We start from the raw sequence: 6,704 nt of genomic DNA, 5'->3' as shown, positions 1-6,704 counted from the left end.
CCTGCAGTTCACAGAGATTCTCCTGCCTCTGTCTCCTTAGTGCTGGAATTAGTCATGCACCAGTACACTCTGTTGTTTAAAATGTTGACATAACATTTTAAAATTATCCCACCTTCAAAGTCAGTCTTTTCAATATATTCTATCTCTCCCCTCTGACAAGCTTGAATTTCCTGACCTCTGCGGTGTTCCCAATGAAACACGTGCATCTGAAAATTTACAGCTGACATCCACACTGGGGAGCAAACAAATAACACCTGTCTGTCTGGATCTGAGTTATGTTACTCAGAAGAACTGTTTCCAGATCCATCCATTTATTTGGGGAATTCATAATTTTGTCTTTTTATTTTTATTTTGACATTTTTTGATTTATGTGTTTAAATGTTTTGCCAGAATGCACGTACGTGCACCACATGTGTGTCTGGTGCCTGCAAAGCTCACAGGAAAGTATTGAATCCCCGAGACTAGAGTTTCAAGTGGTTATCAGCCACAGTACGGGTGCTGAAAATCAAACCCAGGTCCTCTGCAAGAGTAAGTGCTCTTAATTCTCAAACTCTCTCTCCAGCCCCAATTTTAGTGTTCTTAATAAACTAAAACTGTATCACATTTTCAGTATCTGTTCACCAGTTGATGGACACTTAGGCTGTTTCCAACATCTGGCTATTATGAATACAGCAGTAAGGAACATGGGTGAGCAAGTGTCCCTGTAGTCAGATATAGAGCCCTTTGGATACAAGTTCAGATGAGGAGAGCTGCATTTTGTGGTAGGTCCATTTTCAGCATTGTGAGAACCGTCCATAGAGACTCCCATTGTGGTTACACAAGCTTTGCACTTCCCCTGAGTGTGCACACTCCTCTCCCCACATCTCCCCACACTTGCTACCACTTGTGGGGAGGGTTGTTTTGTTTGCTTTGGTTTTTATCTTAGCCATTCTGACTGGGGGAAAAAATGAAAATTTTCTTTACTTTTTAATTTGCATTTCCCTCACGGCTAAGGCTGTTGAACACTTTATAAAGTGGTCCTCAGCCATTCATCCGTACCTCATCTCTTGAGAACCCTCTGTGGAGTTCCATGCTTCGGCTTTAATTGGATTGTTTGTTTTCGTGGTGCCTGACTGGTTTAGTTCTCTGAGTATCCTCCATACTGACCCTCCATCAGATGAATAACTAACTAATAACAACTCTCCCAATTCTATAAGCTGACAGTACACTTGAATGATGGTATCCGTTGCTAGACAGAAGCTTTTTAGTTTCATGCGGTCCCATTTATTAACTGCTAATTTTAAAACCTGTGTTATCATGTCCCGTTTAGAGGGTTCTTTCCTGTGCCAAGGACTTTAAGCATATCCCTGCTTTCTTGTCTATCAGATTCAGAGAGTTGGGTGTTACGTTGAGGTCCTTGATCCATTTGGAGTTCAGTTGGATCCAGTGTCATTCTTCTATATGTAGCTAAGGGTTAAAGGAGAATAATGGATCATAAAGGGTTAAATTAGAGCCGGGGCGGTGGTGGCGCAGGTGGTGGCGCATGCCTTTAATCCCAGCACTTGGGAGGCAGAGGCAGGCGGATTTCTGAGTTTGAGGCCAGCCTGGTCTACAGAGTGAGTTCCAGGACAGCCAGGGCTACACAGAGAAACCCTGTCTTAAAAAACAAAATCCAAACAAACAAAAAACAAACAAACAAAAAAGGGTTAAATTAGATGATAAGTGGGAGGGCAGAGTAGAGGAGGGAATATGGAGAGTTGTAAATAACACTAAAGACCATTCTAGAAACTCATATGAAAACCTACTACAGAAGGAGCCTCCTAAAATATATACATATATAAAATATATTAAAATACATACACATATAAAATATATTAGACAACACAGAGTAACAAATTTAAAAGCCCTGGGCTGCCTCCTTTGCAGTTGTTAGCCAGTGAGGCCCCACAGACTCTCAAACATCTCAGGTTATTGCCACTACTCTTGGTTCCCCTCCAAAACTTTATGGTAGGACCCTATCGCTGAAGGCACCATATGCTTAAGTCATAAGAACATGGATATAGCAAACGGGTATTGAACCTGGAAGCTCCATCCGTAACTGGCTAGCTTTCTGTGCTGCCAGGTGCTATGCATGAAGAGAAAAGCAATCACTCATCAAACAGTTATCAATCTTATCCAGCTATGGAACTTGTAAATGTCAGTAATGAATGTCCTGGCAAGAAATATCCATTTGTGCAGTAGTGGCAAAAATGTCATAGACCTAACCAACCGCTTCTGATTGGATTGAAGTTCCATTCCACAAGCTGAAACCCCGTAACTGGCATCACTGTTGAGCCAAGAACCTGGGACTAAACAAGCCACAGCACCTGAGGGAGAGCCTTTGTCTATTATTCTAGCAAGTGAATAATATCATATTGACTCTCAGCTGCTTGTTGCGGTATCCAAGGATGAGTACATCAGAGAAGTTTCTATTTGCAGTAGATGGTAATCAACACAGAGTCCCACAAACATGTCAAGCTGTAGAAAAGACTAGCCTGTGGAATGCTCCTCTCCATGGGACATCTGTATCATACCTCCTCCACCCAAGGCTCAGAGATGACAGCAGAAGAGGGAGCCGAGAGAGTAAAGAGCCAGAGGCAGTGAACATCCACAAGGCAACAGTGTCTGCCAGACAGTGAAGGGCAGCTGCACAAGAACTGAGCAAGCTCAAGTCAGACCAAATCCCAGCGTGTGTGTGTGTGTGTGTGTGTGTGTGTGTGTGTGTGTGTGTGTGTGTTCTATGACCCAGAATTTCAGTAGCTGGTATTCCAGTAGCTGGTGCTCTTTGGATGTGAGTCTTTTGTTACTGTTGACCTGTGTCTTTGGTGAACCTTAATTGGAAATTCACATTCTCTTGATTTTCTTGGAAAATCTCGGACTCTACAAATGACAGTACTTTCCTAAGACCATTTATCTTTGCTTCTTCCAGGAGCCAAGAGGCACCAGTAACCTAAGTCTAGCCCTGTCTACCACCATCACAACATGTACAAGACCAGCATTTCTATTTGCACTCAGGATGGTTTTCATAGGTCCTATTTCAGTAGTTTTGGGGGGATCTGGAGTGTTTAGACACTCTCTTTGAAAAAGAGTCATTTAGATTATGTCTCAATGTGTACAGTGGAGTCACTCTGAATATTCCTATTACATCTGCAGAGACAGAATGCCAACTTACATTTTTTAGCACTCTAAGAGAATAAATTACAGGTGTGTGTGTGTGTGTGTGTGTGTGTGTGTGTGTGTGTGTGCGTGTGCACCTATGGGGACAGCAAGAGGTCATTGTGATCCTCCTGCTGGGACACAATAGGGCCACAAGTTAGAGTGGTATCTATGAAGATACACAGGAGTGAGGCCCCCCAGAGAAACAAAATAGCTGTTCTTTTTATTAACTGCTGCCCTTACATGGCTGTGGACACAGAACAAAGCATATGGTTAACCATGGGCTTCACCTTCTTTTCCACCTTCAACTGTTAAATTGGCAGAAATCAAAGCACTGTTTTCAGAAGAAACTTGTGATGACACACACCTGTCATCCTGGTACCTGGGGGAGCTGAAGCAGGCAGATAGTGAGTTCGAGGCCAGCCCCAGCAACTCACTAAGTTCTTATCTCAAAATTATGTGTGCATCATGTCTACATTTGGTAGTATCTGGTGTGGCCAGAGGTGAATGAATGTGGGTAATTCTCACACATCTCCAAGGGAGAAGAAATTGAAACAGGGTTTTGGAGGACAATATGGCCATGCTTCTTAAGGTTCAGTGCATATGCAGCCTCTTTGTTAGCACACTCTTCACATTGGCATGCACAGACTTTACGCCAATAAACGCTGAGAAGGTTATCTGATGTGGGGTTTATTGTTTTTTGTTTGTTTGTTTGTTTGATTTTTTATAATAGGTGAAAAGCAAGAGTCGGTTAGGGACAACCCATGACACAACAGAGGAACAGTTTAGTTGAATCAAGACTCACCCAGTTGCGACAATTCTGCCTTTCCTGTGAACAGGTGAAGTCTAAAATGAAAAGCTGTCGCTGGTAATTTAAGATTGAAAAGCAAAGGGCGGAACGATGTGTGTGAAAAGATTGCATACATAAAAATATTTTAATAGCCAAATAAAAAACACATACGTATATATAGGCAGGGCTGGGCAGGGAGATGTTCCCTGAGAGGACGAATGGGGGGCCGTGAATGTGATTCACTGTGCACAAAACCACCGGGGCTTCGGGGAAAGGTACAATGCTCACTGTACACGTGACACCGATGTCATGTGCTTTGAAAATTCCACGGCAAAGCACGGATTGCTTTTGTTTGGAGACCTCCATCCATTTTTATTGGGCTCTTCTTGATGAGGGCCCCTGCTCCCCTCAGTTATTCCCTCTCCCATTTCTGCTACTTCATCTTCTCAGATTCTCCCCTACAGACCATAAATAAATATGCATTAGTCCCTCTAGCCTTTAAAAAAAAAAAAAAAAAAAAGACCTTCCACAAAGAACTCTAAAACCTATCATTAGATCAAAATAGTAGATTTCAGAATGATCCATTTTGTAAAAAAGAAAAAAATGTAAAGTGTATTATGTGTGTAAAAAAAAAAAAAAAAGGAAAAGTCTAGAAAGATTTATTCATTCAAGAAAACAAACGGCTCGCCTTCCAAGAGCATTACTGCAGAAACATGACTCCACGATGGCCTGAGTTCCCCACCACAGGCTCCAGGAGAGCAGGCCCACATGCTATTTTTTTTAATATATATATTTTCAGAGTGCCCTTGGACATAAAATAGCTTCAATGAAAATAACAAGCCACAGGACACAATGTGTCTGTCGTGAATCTCTGTTCTGGCCTAGCTTCTCTGTCTCCTAGGACACTGCAGCCTTCACCTAGGTAGCATTTGGGGCTAAGAAGATTTTCCAATTAGATGTAAATAGTCACTCTGTGTGCCATCTGCAGTCCTACCTACCAAAGCCCTCTCATGCCCCGCCCCACTTCTTGACAGTCTCACCTCCCTTTAGAGGTTTTGGCCTAGGGCAGTCTCCAGCTGCCTCCCCACACTTCAGTCTTGGCTGTATGTGTCTTTGGGTAATGTCTGGCTCTAGCCTGTGCCTCCTCAAATAGCACACCCCAAAACAGAATTTGTTTCTGGTTCATCTCAGGAACAGTACCCCAAGTTCCCTGGCTAAGGACCCATGTGCATCCTGCACCACTCCTCGGGTTGTTTTCTTATCTGCAGCCTCTGCCTTTCCATCCTGGGATGGCCTGGACCCCGACAGGTAACCACGTCATCATTAACAAAAGCAACGGGGGCCTCGGAGCCTTGGCCTCCAGACACCTGTGGCTGTGGGCCATTGAGCCAATTTGATCCTTTCCGATGATCATTGCTGTCCTAAAATTGAATCAGCGTTTCTCTTCCAATCAAAGAACTCATTTTCACTTAACTTATTTTTAAAAATAATCTATCAGTCTCTGCCTTCACTTCGTCCTAACACCACCCCAGGCTGAATGTGGCAGTTATTGAATTGAGTCAAAATAGACACGAAAGTAATCAAATGTACAATGTCCATCCTGGCCCCCTGGAGCCATAGGGTGTGCGCATGTGCATGCGTATGGATGTGCGTTCGCGCACGTGCAAACACACACACATGTCCCACATGCATGCACGCCATCGGCACAATGTCTTTCAAAACACAAGGTGCTTGAGAACACACTGATCCTTCTGTACCATAGATCCTCTGCCCAGGAACACTCCAGAGCCTGGGCCCCCTGCATCTGCTCATCTCTGCACCCTCCCCATGACAACGTCCAGAGCTGTACCAAGCACAGAACTAATTACATTGCCTTTCATTCCTGTGTGCTTCACACCTTTCTGCTACCTTCACACCTCTGCCCAGAGAGCCCATTACCTGGGCTTCTATCTGTCAAGCTGTTTCTGTTTATGTAAGACCCTGAAAGAACATGCAGTCACTGAATCCAGGCCCACAGAACCCTCCTCCCCACCCCTTCTCTGGACATGTACTGGACAGAATGTGCCAAGCAACGATCCACCAACTGACCAGGAACCCCAAACTCTGGCAGAAATATGTCCACAATGTGGTAGACACACATAATAGGAACTAAATAAAAGCCAAGTGAAGCCAGGGACAGCAAGCACGAGTAGGAAGACGCTGTAGTTCCCATACCCCTGGCTTTGAGTGAGAGTTTTTCTGTTGACATTTACATAAGAAAACTCAGACCTCATCAGACTCTGTATCCCAATATGTAAAATAGTAGCAAGTAAAGTGGATAAGGCAACCAGGGCCATGCAGAGTAGAGCTTTCTAGAAACGTGCTGCATTTTCCTGCGATGGCAGCCGTTCGTTCTATCCCTGATAACCAATGCGCCAAGGTCATCTAATCGTTGCATGATGTCCCCTGAGCAACCATGAGTTCTGTTCTCCAGGATGACAAACAACAGGAGGTCACAAGGGAAAACAAGAGTGAAAGGCCACTTATTGAATATTTAGGAAGCCAACATATTTCCCAGTACCTTGTCTGCAACACTTAAGCCAATATTTGTGTCTTTAGGATTCTATTTGTATGGTAATTTTAAAAACAAGATTCAGACACTCTCCTGAAATTGAAAACTATATTAATTTTCTAGAAGGTGAAATAATACCATAATTAAATATTACTATTTCTCTTAGAAATCTGGTGGCTTCTAGCAAAA

This window comes from Arvicanthis niloticus, chromosome 2, assembly GCF_011762505.2.
Source record: "Arvicanthis niloticus isolate mArvNil1 chromosome 2, mArvNil1.pat.X, whole genome shotgun sequence".
Lineage (NCBI taxonomy): Eukaryota > Metazoa > Chordata > Mammalia > Rodentia > Muridae > Arvicanthis > Arvicanthis niloticus.
Note: the sequence above shows the minus strand (reverse complement) of the source record.